The 24,671-nt window shown below is 44.8% G+C and overlaps 1 pseudogene; it reads left to right on the forward strand.

Moving 5' to 3' along the window:
* Nucleotides 1-24,671, forward strand: part of LOC142462826 (BOS complex subunit NCLN-like) — a 125,444-nt pseudogene that overhangs the window by 45,656 nt on the left and 55,117 nt on the right.

Genomic DNA, 24,671 nt, shown 5'->3' on the forward strand with positions numbered 1-24,671 from the left:
CACAGCCAGAAGAATCGGGGCAGTGCACAGCCAGAAGAATCGGGGGCAGTGCACAGCCAGAAGAATCGGGGGCAGCGCACAGCCAGAAGAATCAGGAGAACGCACAGCCAGAAGAATCAGGAGAGCGCACAGCAAGAAGAATCTGGGCAGTGCACAGCCAGAAGAATCGGGGGCAGCGCACAGCCAGAAGAATCAGGAGAGCGCACAGCAAGAAGAATCAGGAGAGAGCACAGCCGGAAGAATCAGGAGAGCACACAGCAAGAAGAATCAGGAGATAGCCCAGCCGGAAGAATCAGGAGAGTGCACAGCAAGAAGAATCGGGAGAGCGCACAGCCAGAAGAATCGGGAGAGCGCACAGCCAGAAGAATCGGGAGACTGCACAGCCAGAAGAATCGGGAGACTGCACAGCCAGAAGAATCGGGAGACTGCACAGCCAGAAGAATCGGGAGACTGCACAGCCAGAAGAATCGGGAGAGTGCACAGCTAGAAGAATCAGGAGAGTGCACAGCCAGAAGAACTGGGAGAGCGCACAACCAGAAGAATCGGGAGAGCGCACAGCCAGAAGAATCGGGAGACTGCACAGCCAGAAGAATCGGGAGAATTCACAGCCAGAAGAATCGGGAGATGGCACAGCCAGAAGAATCGGGAGAGCGCACAGCCAGAAGAATCGGGAGAGTGCACAGCCAGAAGAATCGGGAGACTGCACAGCCAGAAGAATCGGGAGAGCGCACAGCCAGAAGAATCGGGAGACTGCACAGCCAGAAGAATCGGGAGAGTGCACAGCTAGAAGAATCAGGAGAGCGCATAGCCAGAAGAATCGGGGCAGTGCACAGCTAGAAGAATTGGGGGCAGTGCACAGCCAGAAGAATCAGGAGAGCGCACAGCCAGAAGAATCGGGAGAGTGCACAACCAGAAGAATCGGGAGAGTGCACAGCCAGAAGAACTAGGAGAGTGCACAGCCAGAAGAACCAGGAGACTGCACAGCCAGAAGAATCGGGGGCAGTGCACAGCCAGAAGAATCGGGGGCAGTGCACAGCCAGAAGAATCGGGGGCAGTGCACAGCCAGAAGAATCGGGGGCAGCACACAGCCAGAAGAATCGGGGGCAGCACACAGCCAGAAGAATCGGGGGCAGCACACAGCCAGAAGAATCTGGGCAGTGCACAGCCAGAAGAATCAGTGAAGCGCACAGCCAGAAGAATCGGGTGCAGCACACAGCCAGAAGAGCCAAGGTCAAGGTAAGTGTTGAAAAATCTTTATTCTCTGAACATGGATAAAAAAAGAGGCACAAAAACTCTGCTACATGTTTCACACCAACTGGCACTTTATCAAGGAGTATAACATGGTCTGGCACCAAATTCTTAAATACCCTCCAGTAATCCAGGTGTCCTACGGGTCTGTCATGACGTGACACACAATAGAATGACGTAAGAACGTCGGACGTCAGGCGCACTGCGTGAGACCACCGGCACCTAGGTGCTTTCAGTCATCTTGGTAACCCGAAAATAAGTAGCTACAATATTAAAAAAAAAAAAATTATACAAAGCAAGCATCAGACAATTACTGTTCATTTCAATGAATGACCAACTAGGTGCCAGTGGTTTTGTGCAGTGCGTCTAACGTTGGACGTACTTACGTAATTCTGTTACGTGTAGCCTCATGATGGGCCACCTGGATTACCGGAGGGAATTTAAGAATTGGGTGCCAGACCATGTTATACTCCGTGATAAAGCACCACCCGGTGTGAAACGCATAGGAGGGTTTTGGTGCCTCCTTTTTTTTATCCATGTTCAAACAATAAAGATTTTTTCGACACTTACCTTGACCCTGGCTCTTTGGCTGTGCACTGCACCAATTCTTCTGGCTGGACGCTGCGCCTATTTTTCTTTTTGATCTTGATCTTTCATGCACTCTGGTCTGATGGCAACTTTCAAGGGGAAAAGGGCACCTGTGACCGTTCCTTAATTACAACTAGCATTTGCTAATATCAGAATTCATGTATTTGGTCTACACTGGGACTGAACCTACATCTTTTATAACATTATATTCTAAGAGATTTATGGTCACAATAAAATCCTTCCCCAAAGGACATACAATTGATTCTTTTTTTATTAGTATTAACATGATACCCAATACCCATGTAAAAAGAAGCAGGTAATAAACTTCAAACGGGGCTCTCTGAAGACGGCATGGTCTTCTCCTTGTCCAAGTCTGGCATCTTAAGCACTATGCCACACCTTTGTATTTACGACACTTACAAGCCAGCCAGACTTTCTCTCACTCTGGGTCTGATTTAATTTCACCTCCATTCAAATTAATGTGCCCTATATCTCCAACATTCGGAATTCACAGAAGGCGTGAAGGCTTCACAGCCCCGATAAGCTGGCATCACAACAGAATGTTCGGCCCTCAGAAGCTTTATGAACGGTCCTGATTCTTTAGTAAACTGGCTCTATACGCTGGTCTATCTTTCACTGGGATTGGTGCAGAGAAATGTGGCCGACGTAAGAGTATAAAGTCTGGGCTCGGTTAATAAACTAAGGGGGTCATTCTATATTGTCCAAAGTGGCTGTTTAATTTTCGGACAAAATACCCCACTGAAGTCAATAGGGATTTTCAACTGGAGACCACTCAAACGGACACTACGAACTATGTAGAATTACCCCCTAAATGTGGACTTTAAGGGTAAAGGACTATCTAATCTATGCAGCCCCTGCATAATACAGTGGTGGCCGCCTTTAGCCTCCTGCGGCAGTTCAGGCGCGAAATTTTAACTTGCGGGCAGATGCGGCATGTTCCGGCCGTGTTCCGGCCATTTTAGGCGCCGCGGTGTTTTCCATTGTTTGGCGCTATTAGCGCTGTCTAGCCGTTCAGCGCTGAATGCGACTGAACGCGTGAAAGTGCGTGGCATGCGGAGAACATCCCCAAATTTTTTCGGGGATGTAGAAGGATAAAAGGGGCCGCAGCAGTAGCCCGACAGATTACTCTAGTTTATGTTTTTAACCCTTTTGCTGACAGAGGGGCCTGCAACACATTGACCTGCAAAGGTTAAATAACTAAAGGAAACAATAAGACTCATGGTTCTGTGAGATGCAAACAGTAATGCCGACCTGGACCCAGGTCATCATACGACTTTGGTTTACCCTTGTGTGTTTTTTTTTTAATTGTAATACCAGTGCGTTTCTACTACTGTATGTATAAAGCTGTTCGTTTATTTGTAACAATATGACATGTTACAGCTATATTATAGTTATCCATCTAGGATAAGTGAGCCGGGATTTAATGTCAAAATAATGTCTTGACGACTTACACAGTGGAAATATATAGTTACAGCAGTTTTGCCGTCTCCGTTTTCAGATTCACAGCTGCGGCTTATTTCTTAATCCCGACTTTGTTTTGTTCGTTTTCTTTCCCTCTGGGTTAAAGGATCCTTAAACACAAAGCCATTAATTTTCAGAGGGTTGATAAGAAATCCATAAAGCTCCAGGCACGTATGCGGTCAGCAGCAGCAGCAGAATGTGAGGGCTCTTATTAGCCGTGTGTTCACTCTAGACATATGCCAAAAATCACTTCTTCCAACCCTACATTCAGTTAAAAATGCAACCCCTGTATCCGGCGAAAGCAGCATAGGAACATGTATGTTAGAAGTGACACGTAGAAAAAAAAGATATCAATGACAATTAAAGCAGCAATCCTGCTTTCCTTTTTTTTCTAGTGTAGCCATGTGTTAAAAATGGTATACAGTTCTCTCTCATGCTGGCAGTAAGCCTGGTAAGTATACAGGGTTGCCAGCATCAATCATGGAGGTTTGCCCTCACACCCTGGTGAGGTGTCATATGTACATGAAGGGAGTGGTAACAGACCTTGTGTTCATTGTTAGTGACACAGGAGGTGGAGCCATTTCCTTGGTATATAAGACACAGCACTGCCCAGAGTTAGTGGTTCTGTTATAATGGCTGTTATGTTCAAGGTCAAGTGTGATAGTCAAGAGTGATTCTACAGCAAATAGTCTTATCTGCAGCAGTAAGGCTGGCAGGGCCTACACTGTGTCCAGGGACCTGGCACAGGTGGTGATCTCCCTGAAGGGAGAGGTGATCCAACTCCATTTGGAGGGCAGATAGATCTTCTGAAATGACAGTACAGAAGAAGATGAGCGGCTAAGCTGTTTGCAGCGAGGGGCACTCTGCCTATACCATCAATCAATAAAGATGCCCTTGTTCACAAGAACCCCCATGTGTGAGTGTGAAGTTACTCCACAGAGGAAGGCACCACAGAGGAGTTCCTCATCAGAACCATCTCCTTGCGGACGCAGAGATCCTATGAGATGGAGGCGCTGCACTGTATGTAGGTAGGACTCAAGCACACTACCTCAGCTGCCTGTCTGGGTTGACATTCCCCACACAACATCATGCGGGACTCAGGAGTCCTGTTACCAACAGGTGCACCACCAGACACGACCATGTAATGGGGACCGGTTAGACCACAGGGGCCAATGTGAGATTGGGTGGGTCAGCCAGGCCAGAAAATCCGTTACACTAGTTACTGGAATGAAGCAGGTGGTTCTCCGGAACTGAACCCCATTCATTTCAGCTTTGGGGATCCCCTGCTTCCCGAGATAGGAGTGTCTGCTGGCTCTCCACTTCAGCAAAAACCCTATTTCGGGTTGTGAACAAGAGGAACACCAAGACTGGCATAACGTCACGTTACTGGAAGATAATGCAACTTTTTGCTACACTAAAGGGTTGTTGAGCCTATACAAATGAGGTGTAGTTCGGATGTTGTTTTTGCCTATAATTCGATTTGAGGTTACCATATTAACTCAAAGAATGTCCAGATTCACCAGCAACAAAGGAAAGGGTTCTTTACAGTAAGGGCAGTTACAGTGTGGAATTCACTACCCATGGAGACTGTGATGGCAGATACAATAGATATGTTAAAAAAAAGGTTGGACATCTTTTTAGAAAGGAAAAATATACAGGAATATACCAAATAAGTAAACATGGGAAGGGTGTTAATCCAGGAAGTAGTCTATTTCTCCCCTTATAAAATCATTAGATGAAATTGTAACACCCCTACCCCTGCCCAGCACTTGGGATAGGTTGTACAGTGAAAGTGAAGTCTTTATGGCCTTGACAGGGTTTGTACCTGCTCAAAAGGGGTGTGGCTGCTCAGCGGTTTACCTGTTTATCTCAGGGTTGTTGTAGTAGATCCATGCCAGCTTGTAATAAGGCGTTGTGAAATAAAGAGGGCGCCAGGAACTTGTGAGTATTTATTAGAACAGTAGGTAACTTCTTCAGCATACGCAATGCATTATGAACAGGACAGCTTTTCAGCATACACAGTGCAACACCTTCCCTTCCCTCTCACCATGAGACTGGTAGTGGAGCATCTCATCAAAGAGTTTCTTGCCCCGCCAGGATACAGATCCAAAGTTAACTGGGAATCACCTGCACCCCACCCAGGTCTCTGCCTAGTCCTGCAGCCCACCCAGGTCTCTGCCTAGTCCTGCAGCCCACCCAGGTCTCTGCCTAGTCCTGCAGCCCACCCAGGTCTCTGCCTAGTCCTGCAGCCCACCCAGGTCTCTGCCTAGTCCTGCAGCCCACCCAGGTCTCTGCCTAGTCCTGCAGATGGTGCTACCATGGTGTAGGATACGTCCAGCATATAACTGTAGGATGTTCTCAAGCTGAATTCAGGCCTCTCCTTATGAGATGGCCGAGTGGTCTAAGGCGCCAGACTCAAGCTTAATATCTCCTTATGAGAGCCTGTGTGTCCAGTTCCTCGCTTAAAGGTTACCTATTCTTACAGGGCACTACCCTAACTAAGAAAACAATAAACAGGAGGGGGGGGGGGGGGAGGAGATACTTAAAACTATAAACATGTTGGTACAGGCGGACATCCTCTCCCTCCAGTCAAAAATTATGAAATTTATTTGGAATGGGAAAAACCCACGAATTACTAAAGGGATTTTAAAACGTCCCACACTACGTGGAGGGTTAGCGGTGCCTTGCTTGCAGGCCTACTACAAAGCAGCCCAATTAGGGCAGATTTTCCAATGGCACATAGACCCAAGCCTTCGGAGATGGGTCGAATTGGAAAAGGGATGTTGTGCACCAATTGAAATCCGAAATTTAATCTGGCTACCCAGAGAAGGGGTACGCAAGATGAACAACCCGCTTCAGACCATGGTCAATTCGTTAAAAGTTTGGGAGGCCACAAAGTTTAAATGTAACCTGACAACCAAAGCGTCATTAATGACACCAATAGTGGGCAACCCAGACTTCGCTCCGGGCCTGAATAGCAAAAATTTCTTAATTTGGACTCAGAAGGGATTCTCCCGCCTAAAGGATCTGGAGGGCATAAAGACCATACAAACATTTGAACAAATTAAATCCTCTAAGAATATCCCAAACAGCGAATTTTTTAGGTACCTCCAGATCAGGGATTTCTACAACAAAACGCCAATACGACCGGCACGAACAAATTTTGAGCAGCTGTGTTCTAGAGATACGGACACTAGGGGACTCACGTCTAGAATGTACAGGGAAGTGATCTGCCAGAAGTTGCCCAATGACAATAGACTGAGTTACATGAGACAGTGGGAATCTGACCTAGGAGAGACTTTAGAGGACGACGAATGGGACAGAATTATTCAGGCGGCGGCAAAAAGCTCAATCTGCACCACATTAAAGGAGAACGCATATAAAGTCCTAATGAGGTGGTATTACACTCCGACGCGCTTAGCGAAATTTGTAAAAGGCTACTCTCCTCTCTGCCCTAAACAGTACGGGGAGGCAGCAGATCTCCGACATATGCTGTGGTCTTGCACTAAGGTGGCCCCTATTTGGGAAAAAATCAGAGATTGGATTCAGCGGATTCTCGATTTGGAGATCCCCCTGGACCCGTGGCTGTTCCTATTGGGCAGACGGATCCAGGGTCTATCAAATGTGTTGAATAAATTAATCGCGCATTTTGCCACTGCCACAAGATGTGAGATCGCAGCACTATGGAAACAGCAGGAGATACCCATTATCCCTAAGATCAGAAACAGAATTTGGCATGTTTGCCGGATGGAACAATTAACGAGTTTAGTTAATGACTCCGGCACAAATTTTCTAAAAGTTTGGGATCCATGGTTAACCCAGGAAGAAACCCCAGGAGTGGATGCCGCCTCAATCTTGCATTAATTAAATCAAATGCGTTCTCCTTTATGGACAGATTAGACAAAACGACATAGTGACGCACAGCTATCAGATCTCCCGGTAGCCATAGACAAGAGGAGAACATTGGTAAGAAGGGTAATAGAATCTTTGTAAAGCCCGTCAAAGTTAAAATTCGTAGCGAGGGCCGAGAAATTCGAACACGACAAGTCTTCACACCCTCTCCAGAGCCTGGAAACATACCACCTCCCTCCCCCCCCACCCCCTCCCCCCTCCTACCCTCTATCCCTGTCTTCCTGTCAAGTCTGTCTGGTCTTGTTTGTCCTGTGTTAAGTAGTCACGTCTAAATGTTGTCACTACATGTGGTTTGACAAAAATGGAAATGTAACAACGGGCTGTGGAATATTGGTTGTAATTGTACTTTCCAATAAAAACTGAAAGTTGAAAAAAAAAAAAAACTATAAACATGTGAGATTCCCTCTTGCAGTCACATGTATGCCCCTTTTATAACCTCGGTAGGGGTATAACCCCACTCTCAGTTACTGGGCAGAATACATGTTGCAGAAGGCCTCACCATATACAGTACATGTGACTTTCTGGCGATGTCCTTAATATGCAACATATCAGTAACTATTATTACAACTAAATCACATGTCTGAGCCTGGAGAAGACTGTCACTGTAGACCAGGTCTCTCCAACACTTTAATACCGGGATTCTGGACTGAGCACACAAGATGAGTAAAATAAATTGTAATTTATTTACTTTTAAGACAAACACACAATACTTCACAATTACAGTCAATATACACTTACTGGGATGGGGAAATTAAATAAAATGTCCACAGAACGAATCAAAGTCTCTGGGCACCCCTGCACGCATGCAAGTGGGTGCGTGGTTTGAGTCCTGCGACAGTCCTTGGCTAGAGGCGCAACTTGCTAGCCCTCTATCTCCGCCAAAAGGAATTCTTTCGTAAAGTCCTTTCAGGATTAGTTCGGGAATCCTTAGCTCAAACGAATTCTGGAAGAGGGGTGCAAATCTTCGTTACGACGTAGGTTAACCCCTCACACTCCGGAACCACTGACGCTAAACCTTGGACGTTTCTTGGTTGATCTTAGGTGAATCAGGTGAATCTCAATGGGAATTGGCTGCAGGCATTTTTGTAGGGTTAAGGGTCCTATACCTAACATATACACCCAATCCTCTCGTGGGAATAATTTTCCCCACCTATCCCCGACTTGCCTGTAACTTACAAAGAGGGCAGAAGTTGCTTCCCGGTTTGCACAGAGCATGTGCTAACCTCACACCTGAGCTACTTAGCATACCGGGCCCAACCTCTTACCTGGCGACAGTAAGTCTGGGGTTTGGCTACCAAGTGTGAAGTGCCCATACTTCCAACCGGTATCTGGCAATTAACAATATCCTGGCCATCCTAACACCTAGGGTCTCTGAGGCTTTTCAACTCCGGACTTCTCATAGACTCTGGGGCACCACCTTAGCAGGGTGCCTTTTGAAGTTCAGAGATGAAAAATCCCTCGGCTCATTCATCCATAACATATGGACATGTTAATGGATTCAAGACAGGAAAGTATTCCTGCCTCAACATTTTAAAACACCATTACAATACAGTTTATTTATAAATGTATGTTCTGCTTATGCAACAATTATAAACTTAATATGTATGTTTATGGTTTCTTTTTACCTAGCTGCACTCCAAAAATTAGAGTGCTAGCTCTTTGCCAGCGCAAGTTATCCACTTAATTGAACGGGCTCTCTGATGTGGGTTGAGATTTGACCTATAATCGGTCTGGGTTACAAGCCAGCATACAATGTATCCGTGCTGGTTTTGATCTGTAACCGCAGACACACGCCAACAATTTCAGCTCAAGTGGTTAATGAGCCCGGTGGATACATTTTGACAAGAAGGCACTTCAGCTAGACCGCAAACCACTTATCCAATTGCCTTTGCGGTTTAGAGGTCTACGGCTTAGGAAGTGATCCCTATACTTCAAAGCGGCCACCGATTCACAGGCACACTTCTTCACTTAGCGCTTGGTTCAGCGCTAGAGGCTCCCCCTTGTGACACAAACACAGTTAGATTTAAAACCAGAGACATAACATAAAACACAGACAAAGCTCAGTGCAAATCCAGAAAAACTTATATACGGCACAGTGCCTAAATATACATGTATAAATAATTAATAAATAAAATGGTCTTTTAGTTTAACATTTTGGCCAAATTGTTGTAAGCCCTTGAGCCAACTGCATGGCAGATCACGTTTCAAGGGTCCTCCCCTTTCCATCCCCCCCTCCTCCCCTTTCCATCCCTCCTCCCCCTTTCCATCCCCCCTCCTCCCCTTTCCATCCCCCCTCCTCCCCTTTCCATCCCCACTCCCTCCCCTTTCCATCCCCACTCCTTCCCCCCTCCTCCCCTTTCCATCCCCACTCATTCCCCCCCCTCCTCCCCTTCCCCTCCCCTTTCCCCCCTCCTCCCCTTCCTCCCTCCTCCCCTTTCCCCCCTCCTCCCCTTCCCCCCCTCCTCCCTTTCCCCCCTCCTCCCCTTGCCCCCCTCCTCCCCTTTCCCCCTCCTCCCCTTTCCCCCTTCCTCCCCTTTCCCCCCCCTCCTACCCTTTCCCTCCCCCCTCCTCCCCTTTCCCTCCCCCTCCTCCCCCTTTCCCCCCCACCTCCCCTTCCCCCCCACCTCCTCCCCTTTCCCCCCACCTCCTCCCCTTCTCCCCTTTCCCCCCTCCTCCCCTTTCTGCCCCCTCTCCCCCCACCCTCCTCCCTTTCCCCCCCCTCCTCCCCTTCCCCCCTCCTCTCCTCCCCTTTCCCCCCCTCTCCTCCCCTTTCCCCCCTCTCCCTTTCCCCTCCCCTTTTCCCCCTCCCCTCCCCTTCCCCCCCTCCTCCCCTTTCCCCTCTCCTCCCCTTTCCCCCCTCCTCCCCTTTCCCCCCTCCTCCCCTTTCCTCCCCTTTCCCTCCCCCTCCTCCCATTTCCCTCCCCCCCTCCTCCCCTTTCCCTCCCCCCTCCTCCCCTTTCCCTCCCCCTCTTCCCCCCCTCCTCCCCTTCCCCCCCCTCCTCCCCTTCCCCCCCCTCCACCTCCCTACACCCCCCTTCCTTCCCACCCCCTTCCCCCGCCCACCCGCCTCTGCCTTTCACCCGCCCTTACTCCGGCCGCCTCTGCCTTTCACCAACCGCCTCACAGCCGCTGCACGCACTCAACAGACACCCGCCACACGACACATACCTGCCGACATACACACCTGCTGCCTCCCGCCCCTACGCACCGACATCACTGACCCACCGCCTCACACCCTAGCAGGACCCCCACTCACAGACAGCACTCACAACCCACGCGACAACTGCCGCCTCACACCCTAGCAGGACACACGCCTCACATTTTTACATCTGTTATGTCACCAAAATATACATTGTACTGTGGTGTGTTTACAATAAACCATTTTTAAACAACATCGTATTACATTTTATTCCATCTTTCTTTTCAACATTATTATCCAACCTTTACAACAAATAGTCACCTATTGTTCCATGATTTATAAATAATACTACCTATTACGCATTTACATCCCGGGCAATGCCGGGTCTCTCAGCTAGTACATGTATATTTAGGCACTGTACCGTATATAAGTTTTTCTGGATGTGCACTGAGCTTTGTCTGTGTTTTATGTTATGTCTCTGGTTTTAAATATATATATATTGCCATGCTCAGTAGCACTCCTCTGTGAAACTTATATGCTTATATATATGTTGTGGGTATTTTGGGGGTTTAATATGAGCTTGTAGGTTTTCTGTATGTTTTATAATTCTTGTTCAGCTAGTCTTAGCTGATTGGAGGGTGGCACGACCTGATAAATTGCTGCACAGTGTCCTCCGTAACCAAAAGCAGCTCTACAACAAGAGAATATCTTCCCAACGCGTTTCATGCGCATGCGCGCACTTCTTCAGGGGTGGGAATACCCCTGACACTTGATAGTATATATACACTCTCCGTGATTTCAATTGGCTAATTGCATAATTAAAATTTGTTTAACACTGCAATTGCCATGGTCAGGGTCTCACAACGGACAAGCCTTACTATACATATAACAATACAGACATGACAATAAACATAAAACATTAAAACATTAAAATATCATGAAATATAAATTATTTAAAAGTTTAAGTTAAAAAAATAAATAAACAATGGGGCTTACAGAGGATGAACACAATATATCACCTTATAAAAGCTGCAAGGTTGATTGTACAGGAACAAGCAAATGTAATGTCTCTGCTACAAGATTGATGTATATTGCAGAACAACACACAACCTGAAACGCCCCTTACCCTTCTCCCCCCCCCCTTCCCTCTCCCCCTCCCTCCCCCCTCCTCTCCCCTGCCCCCTCCTCCCTCCTCCCCCCCCTCACCCCAGCCCCCTCTCAAACATAACATGACAAAGAACTGAACCAGGGCAAGGAAACAGAGGGGGGAAAGTGCAGCACATAAGCAACATAGGGTATGGACCTCTCTGTTGCGCACCGGTCGTCGGCACCGGACCCACCCCAGAAGGGCATGTTAGCCCAAATGCCAGTCGCCCAAGGACCAGGCAGCACCACGCTAGGACCTAGAAAGGACCTAATCCTATCTACTCTCTATCTGCTGACCCTGTCCCAGCAGATCTTTACCCCTCCCCCCCGCCTCCCACCCCCCTCCTCCTTGGCAGGCCATGCACACCCTCCAAAGAAAAAGGGCCCACCCAGCGTATGTGCTGAGACACGACGAGACCCCAGGAAATAAAAGCAAGATCCCTCCTAGTGGGAAAGGAGGGGTTCCAAGACCCCGAACCATAAAAAACCATAATGACATCCATAGCCCCAATTAAGATACTGTCGCTAAATGTTAAAGGCCTACAAAATAATAGGAAAAGGAGGTTAGCCCTCCAGGACATGAAAAAATCAGGGGGAGACATCATATTCCTACAGAAGACCCACTTCACATCACAAGACCCCCCAAATTTATTCAAAAAAGTGTTCCCAATGTGCTTTTTCGCATCATTTAGTAGTAAAAAATGGGGAGTGGCTATCCTAATCAGACAAGGCACCCCATTCAATCATGTCAAAACAACAAAGGACCCAGAGGGTAGATTCGTAGTGGTATACGGCTCTCTAGCGGGCTCGACAATTGCTCTGATCAATGTGTACGCCCCAAACGAGAACCAAACGGAATTCTTACAATCAGTTCTCGAGGGCGTTGACCCAGGATATCTGTCGTCGATGATAGTGGGAGGAGACCTAAACATGGTCTTAAACCCCACCGAGGACAGATCGACCACAGTGGGTCCTCCCTGTACAACCCACTCCCAGATCATAGGGAAAAGGTTTAGGGGAATCCTGAGCGAGTTCTCACTGGTAGACGTGTGGAGATCCCAGCACCAGGGCCAGAGAGACTACACCTTCTACTCAGCACATCACCAGACCTACTGTCGAATAGACTACTTCCTGGCCACCAAAAATGTGATGGCGGCGGCCATCGGCTCAGACATTGGCCCGATCACTTGGTCTGACCATGCCCCGATCACCCTGACCCTATCAATCCCCTTTGAAAAAACAACAAATTACTCTTGGAGACTAAATGACTCATTGCTAAACCATCCTGAGATAGAAAGGGAGATTAGAGCCTCACTTAAGGACTACTTCTTTTTCAACACAGGATCAGTTTCCTCCCCAGCAATCCTGTGGGAAGCCCATAAGGCAGCCATTAGAGGGAAATTTATTTCCATTGCGTCCCACAGGAAAAAAGTCCGCAAAAAGCTAATCAAGGAGCTCACAGATAACATCAAAACAATAGAACAAATCCATAAAGCTAACCCCTCAAAAAAAATATATAAAACATTGCTAACAGCCAGAACAAAACTTAGACAAACCTAGCTGGAGGATGTTGAGAAGGCCCTCAAATGGACCAATCAACAATATTATGACAAGGGTAACAAGGCCGACAGACTCTTGGCCAGTAAACTGAGAGGGGTACAAAAAAGATCCCAAATAACGGCGATCAAGAGTAGGTCTGGCGAGATACAATATAGTGACAGTAAAATCGCAGCAGAATTTACAAAATACTATACCGAACTCTATAACCTAAGATCCAAAAATGGCCGACCTGAACCGATAGCAACTGAATTAATAACGCAATATTTAGACAAATGTCAACTTCCTACATTAACAGAGGAAGAAAACACAGTCCTCAATGCTGAGATTTCAAAAGAGGAACTGGAAGAGGCGGTCAAATCATTAAAAAATCACTAAGTCTCCTGGTCCTGACGGTTTCACTAATGTCTACTATAAGAGATTCCTGCCTACTCTATCCACGCATCTCTTAAAAACATTCAAACATTTTATGGAAGGGAACCAAATCCCCCCATCAATGTCCCTGGCCAACCTAGCTATAATACACAAGGAAGGCAGAGACCCGATGCAATGTGGAAGCTATCGTCCAATCTCCCTTCTCAACAGTGACCTTAACTTATATAGTAAAATACTTGCAAACAGATTAAACCCCATCTTACCGAGATTAATAAATATTGACCAAGTAGGATTTGTCGCGGGCAGGCAAGCTTCAGACAACACTCGGAAGATAATTAACATTATCGACCATGTCCATCTCACAGGAACCAAAGCATTACTTCTGAGCCTAGATGCAGAGAAGGCGTTCGATAGAATAGATTGGCTATTCCTGGACCACACTATGCGCAAATTCGGCTTCAAAGACGCATACCTAGAGGGGGTCCGTAGACTATACCAAAACCCGTCAGCTACAGTAAAATTGCCTGGGGGCAGTAACCAGAGATTCGAGATCACGAATGGAACTCGGCAGGGATGCCCCCTGTCCCCTCTCCTCTTTGCACTAACCATAGAACCCCTAGCATCGGCAATACGTACGAATATAGACATCCAAGGAATAGAAATTGGGCACAGGCAGCATAAAATATCCCTATTCGCAGATGATGTCATCTTAACTCTCTCCAAACCCGAAACCTCCCTAGCCAACCTTCAAAAAGAACTGGATTTTGGAAGAATCTCAGGGTATAAAATTAATAGTGACAAGTCGGAAGCCCTGAATCTAAGCCTGCCAGAGCCAGAGGTGAAACTCCTCAAATTAAACTTTAACTACAGTTGGAGCTCCTCTTGTATCAAATATCTCGGAGTCAAGATATCGAGGACCTACCAATCCCTATATCAACATAATTACCCGGCCCTGTTTCGGAAAATCAAACAAGACCTAGATAAATGGGGAGGATATCAGATATCATGGATCGGGAGAATGATCTCGGTTAAAATGAACATACTCCCTAGTCTACTATACTACTTCCAGACTCTCCCGGTCCACATTCCTGGCTCAGAATTGAAGAATATCCAAAAACTAATTTTCCATTTTATTTGGCAGGGTAAAAAACCCAGAGTCACCAGAACAGTTCTTTTGGCCTCAAGGGGGAGAGGAGGACTTGGAGTCCCAGACATTATAAGATACTACCAAGTTACCCAACTGCGACAGGTAGTAGTCTGGAATGCTAACCCAAACCAATACTGCTGGCTAGATATAGAAACGTATTATGCCGGGACGCCTTCACTGCCGGCTTGCCTTTGGGCCCTGAGCAGGGAAGACATGCAGAATAGCAAATTCAAACTAGGCCCGATGAGACACACATGGGAGACCTGGACGAAATGCAAACTCAAATTTAAGCTCACAGCACCTCATTCGCAACTTACACCAATTCACAAAAATCCAAAATTCCCACCTGGATGTGAGCCCAGACTATTCAACCAATTTAAAACAAAAAACATCAGAGTAGTTGCCGACCTCCTGAGTTTTGGGCAGTTCCTGAGCTTCCAAAATATACAAACCAAATATGAAATAGTAGGGTTGAACGTCTTCAAATACCTACAAATTCGACACTTTATTCAAACATTATCCCCAACGTTGGAATTTCCCCCTCTCACTGGCTTCGAGCGGCTCTGTAGAGACACAGCCCACCAGAAAGGTCTCATAACGCAAATCTGTGCAGAATTGGAGAGGGCCACAGAAGCCCCCACACACGACTATATGCTACATTGGGCAGCAGAACTGAATATAGTTATAGACCGAGAGGATTGGGAAAGTATTTGGGAAACAGCTTCAGGAACTTCCATATGTACCACAATCAAAGAAAATATATACAAAATACTGTTTCGCTGGTATCTTACCCCAGTTAGAATAAATCAAATCTACCCCCTGGCTTCTGATCTATGTTGGAGAGGCTGCGGTCAAAAGGGGGACATGGCCCATATCCTGAAATTCAGAAATACTGGGAAACTATACAAAATTTAATAAAAGAGGTCATAGACCTCTTAATACCCATTGACCAGCTAACCTACCTGTTGGCCAAGCCCTTAGAAACATTGGACCGACCAACAGGCAAATTAATCTCCTTCATTCTCATAACAGCTAGGTGTGCGGTGGCCGCCGCCTGGAAAAAGGTGTCTCCCCCCTCCAAACAAACAGTAAAAAAAAGGGTACAAGAGGTGATGGAAATGGAGAGATTGTCAGCCTTTTTGAAAAGGTCCACCGTCTCTTTCTATAAGACATGGGACTCATGGTTGACCCAAATAGCACTCCAACACTGAACCACCTAATAAGAATAGAAAGGGAGCCAAGACAGAACAGGGATCCCAGCAATGGAGGCTGAGGAGAAGGGAGGCAATGGGCTCCCCCCTCAATCCCCCCCCCCCTCCCGCCCCACCCCCTACCCCCTCTTCTCCTTTTTCTGTTTCCACACTCACGTCGCCCCTGTGGACCCCGGAGGGTCAGGGGAACGTTGAGGCTTTTCCCTGACAAACACCAACAAAAATGAGAAAACCTAGTATTAGGCCAAAATATTTTCTGTACCTGTAATTATGTGAAATGTATAAATGCCTAATAAAAAACTTTGAAACAAAAAAAAAAGTAGTTTACAGCAGTGGTCAAATGTCTTGAAAGGTGCATATATTCTTACATGCTAAAAACATACGAAGAGGCTGTTTTTAAATGTAATCCCTTTTTCATTGATGTAGGAGAGATGTAGCTTTATAAGGCAGGCTGTATTAGGTAAGAATTTACCCAAATCAACTGTATCTGATCTTTCTACAGAGAAGAAAGTTCACATCACTTGTCATGTAAGGATAATAACTGACACAAAGTGCAAAGTCCCAGAAACTTTGTGGTTGCGTTTCAGTATCAAATTAGGTTAATAAAACAATATAATAATGCTGCTCACATTTTAATTCAGATTTAGTGCAGATTTGGCTTTCTTTAGAAATACCTAACAATGGACAAACATTAGAAATCTTTGTAGTGGCGAAGGCAGAATACTAATTTAAAAAAGTTTGTGAAGAATGACAGAAATCCAATTACAGTTAAAAGGGAAAATTCGCCTCAACCGCCTGAAAATATCTGTATTCAGAGCATAGAAAAACATATCGAAATACAATGTGTCTCTGAAGGTCGTGATTTAAAATACGCTTTGACCCAAATGCACTAAGCTCCGTTGGGTTATTTAACCTACTGTAACGCTAACTTAAATTAACGTTAGTAGTAACGCCTACACATAGAAGAGTATAACCTAACATTAATCTTTGACATTTATGGTTACAGTTTTCTGGCCGTTAGTGCTAATGATATGTAAATCAAACCATACCAGGGCCTGTAACTCGGGAAGCAGGGGCTCTCTGAGGCTGAAAGTAATGCGGTTCAGCTCCGGAGACCCCCTGCTTCAATACCATGTCATTAAAATGCAAACATTGTGATCACCTGTTAGAGGTGCGCAGGGAGAGGGGCTGCGTCTGTCTGCTCTCACTCTCTCTGTGCATCTCTTCCAGACTGGTGTGGGAGCAGAGACAGGGAAAGAAGTGATAAAGGCAGACGAAAGAAAGGTAGCCAAAGGGAGAAAGGCAGAGCGATGACAGAAAACGGAGAGGTGAGGAACATGACAGGAAGAGAGGACTTTTTACATATCCCCATTTTCTCCCTACTTCCTTCTGGCTGCAGTTTTGCCCTTTGTATCAGGATGACTGAAAGGCTGAGTCCCCAGTCAGCACTGTGGCACGCGCGCCCGGCGGGGGGGAGGGGGGGCGGCGCGTGCACAGCGCTGCGATCTGCGGTCTGAGGGAAGGTTTGCGATGGGAGGAGGCGTGGCTGTGGGTTTGCGGGGGTTCTGGCCATGACGTCCCATGGCTGGTTCGCCCTCATTGGCTGAACCGCCGGCGGGGGCGTGGCCACGCCTCCTTCACGAATGCCAAACTCAAATTCCCCTGCCTGCCTGAAAACCTGTCGCGCACCGCTGGGGAAAGGTGCGTGACAAGGTAGGAACTGGGACCGGAGTAACTGGGGGGCGGGGCTTGATCGTACAGCGCACGCCGAGTCGTGCGCTGTAGTAGTAAGTGGGACCGCAGCCTAAATGAAGAAGGTGACACATATTGTTGTACTGTACGTCTCACTGGCAAACCCATGCACACACATAGGAGGGTTGTAACTGGGCCCTACTATTGGAACTAAGTGGATTCAGAGTGCTAATGCGAACGGAATGTGCTTTGATACCTCAAATGAGTGTAAAAGTGAAATAAACAGATATTAAACACACAAAGATTAATATAACTGTGAAACAAAGTGCAAGGATTTTTGAACCACCCCCAGTGCGGTAAAAATTGTGTGATAATAAATGAAAAGCAGCTCAAACAACCCTTTTTAGCCCGTTCCCAGGTCCATATGAGGTAACGATGTCTTCCAGGTAAGGGGAGCGCAGGATTTTCATGACGTGGATATATAAAATGAAAAATGTATATAATAGTGAAGCCAGTTAAGTGATGAGTCAATAATAATATAGGGCTAAGTGTTCCACTCACAAATTTCCCTTTAAATGTGTGGCATATCAGAGATCCCATCTCTCTGATGGGAGTATTGATGTAGTTCACCAGTGGATGACCAGTAGATGCAGCGGCTTTTCCCTCCAGTGTATCTCAAACTTAAGAGAGACTCAAGAAGGTGTAGTACTGTATATCTACAATATGTATTAGAGAATAAAAAGATATGCAGATGTGTACTCACATTTTGCACAATAACAATGCGCATTGGAACACAGGGAGGGGGAGATCCCAGGCGGTTCTCCGCCAGTTCCTGCTTTCTCGATCACCTCGTCCGTATTCTGACGTCACTTCCGATATCACTTCCGATGACGCCTGGCCTACAAGAGGAAGAAGCTGGGCTGGAATCTCTCGGCTGCCATGACTCTAAATTTCAGTGCTCTCGCGCAGACAGCCGGTTCAACGCGTTTCGCCCGGGGCTTCGTCGGGAATCATTCAGAGCAGCGACACTAACATGTCAAAAACACCCACAGTTGATAGCAATACCATGATGATTAGAAAATGATATATTTACTTATTATTGTGATAGTATTAACATTAAGGCATTATGCCCAACTGTAGTCCTTCTAAAAATATGGCCTTCAAAATTGAACCCCTTATTCCAGGTGGCATTACATTAGTTCTGGTAAAACTTGTCTTTATAACCAAACATTATACTGTCTTTCCCCGTAATACTTTATTACATTGCTTGGCATTTTTTTTTTTTTTTGCTTCATAAATATTATATTTTGGGGCGTTTGTTCCATTATATGGTTTCTCTTTATGTACTGTAGGGTCAATTGCCAGGTCAAGGAGAAGTTGGAGAAATGCCCACAGTGGTTATCGTTGCCCATTATGACGCTTTTAGAGCCGCCCCAGTAAGTTATTTGACAGTTTCTATCTCATAAAAGGAATAATATCGTAAAAGTGAACACAAAGTAACATAGCAAAGAACATTCCCGAAGATACCGATGCAGCGCCCGTTATTTGAACAAATCACGGCTCAGTTTTCGTGTGCTCTGCTGTACTCCACGCGGCATTCACGCAACCAATTGCCCCAGGCACACATGTTTATCGCGGTTGCTTCTGCTTCTTTGGGTGCAATTCTTTGTGTATCCATGGCAGAAATGAATGAATTGTAATGTGTACAGTACTGTGCCAATTTCAGGTGTTTAAAAACCAGAACCCTAAAATGCCATTTTCTGCACTCGCGTCTTAAGGCGGTACGGTTGGAAGAAATCCAGCGCCTTGACATTGGTATTACGAGGTATGCAACGCGTGAAGTGTTCGAATAACGGCTGCTGCATCTGTATATCTGGAAAATCAAGGTAATAAGGCATGTAACTGTGAGAACAGGGTTTGCAGACGACTTGTTATGCTTTTGCAGAGGATATTATCTATGATTCCTGATCCACAAAGAGTGATAGGCTGCCAGTTGCCTCTGATGCAAAGCTATGGGGGCTGAGACATTGTTTATTTCATCTTTCTTTACTCTGGTCAAGGACAAGCGCACACACAAGTCTCCCACATCTGTTATTTAGATTCCAGGAGGATATTCTTTTAACCTTGGGTTGCTGCTCCATGTTTCAATTGTGTGGGTCACGTGGGTGTGTACGTAGGATTGTCACTCTCCCCCCCTAATTGAAACAAATACTTAAGTCAAGACAATTTCTTACAATGGGATGGAAGACTTAAAATCTGAAACGCAATCTGTGCTTGAAAGGGGAAGCGTTGGCTACTTTACGGTCTTGGATCTTCCATCCATATAGAATGTAACAAACAGCACTGTCTGAAGCAGACCTTTTATTTAGAGACATGTGCCAATCTTAAGTAACCCACAGTGACCACACAAGTATTACTTTTGTGGGTTACAATAGTGTTTATTAGAACATACTGTAGTACGAATTATACATATTTTGATTAATAGCTTTTTAAAACATTATAAGTTCTTACAGCAGATTTGACCGATCAATGTTTCTCCTCAAAACGTGTACACCATGATTTTACAATGTACACCATGATTTTACAATGTACACCATGATTTTACAATGTACACCATGATTTTACAATGTACACCAGGATTTTACATGCGTTTTGTGATTTACTTTTTTGACACACTATGTTGGTTTGTAGAATATAGTACACATTTTTATGAATGAATTGAAGTTTTAATAATGTGATAATTTTCTGATTACGAAAATCATTTTGATAAATTTGCCAACATTTCAAATTGTGAATATATATATATATTCCATTATAACTCATGATGATATGACTGGTATATTCCTGTGCTGCTCTCTGTATCTATTTATCAGTGCTGCAGATTGATATTAGTTCCGTCTCACGTGTCTGTATCCCACAGTGACTGGCCTTTGGTGCAGACTCTAATGGCAGTGGAGTTGCAGCCCTGTTGGAAATGATGTGTCTCTTTCATATATTATACAGTAGCCCACTGAGCCATGCCAAGTGAGTCAATTATGGTTTATTTGTTGGATGCTATCAGTAAATGCTGCTTCAAATGACTATTGTAGCAAGAGCAGCAGAAGGACACACAAATAATACGTTTTAGGTTTTGCACACTTGAACAACTTTAAAGAGCTAATTTGACCCTAAAAAGGTGATCGGGCAGCGGGATTATGTAAACAGAATAAGATGAAGGGCATCTGGGGTATGCTTTAACAAAGAATTCACATGTTGCACACCACAGCATAAAACTTATCGTTTACTGAATAAGATTAAAACATATATCCCTGGGTATAAATCTGAACAGTAATTATACAATGATGGTAGGCTGAAGTGGTAATGCTATAAAGCACAATTGACAGTCAAGCTCAAGATACTCAGCAATTAGAGTAGAAATCTTACTCAGCGCTTGAGAGGTGGAGTAATAAACCTGAATAGGCATATTGCAATACCACAATGAATGGCTAATGAGCTGTGAGTGTAAATATACTGTATATACTGTATATATATATATACTAGCGGAATTACCCGGCGTTGCCTGAGAGGAAGTGTCCAGAGAAGGGAGAGTTCTAAATATTTCTAGCACTAGTTGGCTGCTTCTTGTCTCAATCTTTGTTCTTCGAGTTGATTTCTCCTTTGTTCTTCCGTTTCAGAATTTCGGACGGCATCTTGTCGTAATCTCTGTTTTTCAATGAGTTTGTCCGTTAGTTCTGAGCAGCCTTACTGTACTATTAAAATATAAACAAACTAACCCTAACTCTATCATAACCAATTGCATCCTATCAAGTAAAGAATATAATTGAGAAGGGCAAGAAAACTGCAGACAGGCTACACTTAGGCTAAAATGTCGAAATTAAAGCTCTTTATTCACATGCTTTATTTCGTTCGTACTGTTCACAGTGGAACGTAAGTACGAAGCGTGAGGCATTTAGCTTAAATCACATTCTTACGTTCCCCTCACGTGTCAACTGACTTCCTCTCTTTCTCTCTTTGTCTGCTTTCTGTGTAAACTTTATAGCTATCTGACTCTTTATGATGTCACCAGTATGATGTAACGTTCCAGATACATAGCCTACTAGTTGTTGAGTGTTTGAGAGGGTCCAAACCACGACAGCTCACATTAGGTTCATACATAAAGGACTCCTTCCAAGTTTGGTGTAAGCTTGGAGTAAGCATGGGGATTTATATAGCCAGACAAACAAACAAATAAACTTTCAGAATTATATATGCAGTATATAGCTGCGGGCAGTGGAGGTTTAGCATTAGTATTTTAAATGAATGAAAACCACAAATGGAGAAATCATAGACTGCCTCCTGTAACACTCTCTAATTATGATATAACAAAGAGATAATAGTTGACTCAACAACTTAGACACATTTAGTAACAACAGACTCACACCGCATACAATGTAGCAGCAGTGGATTTCCCAGTGAGGTATGTGTACTTTGGAAACAAACTAATTCAGAGTTTTGCACCTACTGCAATTACTTGATTATATATTATCCAGCACACAAAATCCCAGCAAGCTCAAGAAACCCCAAAAAACACTATATATATATATATATATATATATATATATATATATATATATATATATATATATATATATGAAAAAATCATCTCAGTTGGCACACTGTAAACATAAGTAAGATGCTGATGCTAGCCCCATATGCACATGTAAAAAGTAGATTTTACCAGATTGGAGTCCGGAAAAAACGAGACAGCACACAGTCCAGTAGTTCCAATGAAGTTGTATTCAAAGTAACATGGCACCACCTCCAACGTTTCGGTCCACTCAATGTGACCTTCCTCAGGGACGTGCAATAAGTGAATGCTAATCCACCACTTTATATACCCAAACTAATCAAAATTAAATTGAACTCACCCGTGTAGGGGCAACATTGCCCGCGAAACCGCGCCGCTGTGACACGCATACAAATGCTGGAACACATCGCCATCTTGGATTCACTAATATGAAACATCCTATTAAACTATGGTGGCCTCAATGGTCCGCCCGTGGGTACAATCGCGCATGCGCGGACTCCTAATGCCGTGACCCGCAGTGTACTGCTGGAACGCATCGCCATATTGTATCCAGAGATGCTACCTCTTTAACCTAGCTACGGTGGCCCAAATGGAGCATATGTCCACCATAGTGGCGGTTCGCGCATGCGCGAAGCAACCCTGGCGACTTAGTAAGCACAATTCATTGCAATGCAGGATCTTTACTGTCTTTAAGCTAGCCCCACTATGCGCATAAAGGCACCCTCACACATAAACAACCTCAAGAACATATAGGAGGTTATGCCATAATAAATGTCCAAACACTATAAGGAAGGGCACCTAACAAATGGGACCGTTTGAGAAAGCTCATATACAAAGGCTCAATAAAGCATGTTATGTTATGTGTTGTTATTGGCTTAAAAAATACTCGAGTATTTTTGGGCATTTATTATGGCATAACCTCCTATATGTTCTTGAGGTTGTTTATGTGTGAGGGTGCCTTTATGCGCATAGTGGGGCTAGCTTAAAGACAGTAAAGATCCTGCATTGCAATGCATTGTGCTTACTAAGTCGCATGGGGAGCTTCGCGCCTGCGTGAACCGCCACTATGGTGGACATATGCTCCATTTGGGCCACCGTAGCTAGGTTAAAGAGGTAGCATCTCTGGATACAATATGGCGATGCGTTCCAGCAGTACACTGCGGGTCACGGCATTAGGAGTCCGCGCATGCGCGATTGTACCCACGGGCGGACCATTGAGGCCACCATAGTTTAATAGGATGTTTCATATTAGTGAATCCAAGATGGCGATGCGTTCCAGCATTTGTATGCGTGTCACAGCGGCGCGGTTTCGCGGGCAATGTTGCCCCTACACGGGTGAGTTCAATTTAATTTTGATTAGTTTGGGTATATAAGGTGGTGGATTAGCATTCACTTATTGCACGTCCCTGAGGAAGGTCACGTTGAGTGGACCGAAACGTTGGAGGTGGTGCCATGTTACTTTGAATACAACTTCATTGGAACTACTGGACTGTGTGCTGTCTCATTTTTTCCGGACTCCAATCTGGTAAAATCTACTTTATATATATATATATATATATATATATATATATATATATATATATATATATATATATATATATATATATATATATATATATATATGTGTGTGTGTCAATGAGTGGGCCAAATGTATACAACAAAAGTCAGAAAAGCCTAATGCTACATCCAATATAAAAGAAATACACAGTGAAATACTTATATATTGTCTTGAAAAGGGGTCATTTAGTTAAACCCTTTGGCCAATGTGTTATAACAAGAAACAAAGAAGCCCAAAGCTACATCCAATATGTGAAAAAGACACAGTGGAAGCACTGTATGCTGGGGATAATGGTGAAAGGCAGGGTTGCAGACCTGCCCAAGACATGTGATCTTTTTATTTGCTATATGCAATATGGTGGAGGTTTCTTGTTGCCTTTTTCACCCACCATAACTTAAAACGTGATGGGATATATATATATTTATAAAGCAGAAAATAGCCGTGTTAGTCCAGTTGCGATAGTGCAGAATAAATGAGTTCTTCAGTATTCGGTGATACCTTTTTTATTGGACTAACAATTTATGTCATAGGACAAGCTTTCGAGAGTTATCCTCTCTTCTTCTGGTCAAGCAATATATCCAAAATATATACAAAAGCTTGATATACAAGCAATTGTATATCAGTATTGCTTGACCAGAAGAAGAGAGGATAACTCTCGAAAGCTTGTCCTATGACATAAATTGTTAGTCCAATAAAAAAGGTATCACCGAATACTGAAGAACTCATTTATTATGCACTATATATATATATATATATATTTTATATTGTGTGATAATTGTTGGTGGTTTTTAGAGCTTGCTGGGTATCTGTGTGTTTATTAACCTTGGCCAGCTGGTCTCAGCTGTTTTTGGAGGTTAGTGCCCCCCCCCCCGTGTTTAAGCTTGCCTCTCCCCACTTTACAAGTTAGCAGGTCAGTTAGCAGGGGTGAGCTTAAACACTGAGGGGGAGGGGCCACTAACCTCCAAACAGCTGAGACCAGAGGTAAATGAGAATTTTAATCAGGTAGTGTTAGGACCTGCTAATGGTCATGCATTGATGTGGCTTGCAGG

This window comes from Ascaphus truei, chromosome 1 (assembly GCF_040206685.1).
Source record: "Ascaphus truei isolate aAscTru1 chromosome 1, aAscTru1.hap1, whole genome shotgun sequence".
Classification (NCBI taxonomy): Eukaryota; Metazoa; Chordata; class Amphibia; order Anura; family Ascaphidae; genus Ascaphus; species Ascaphus truei.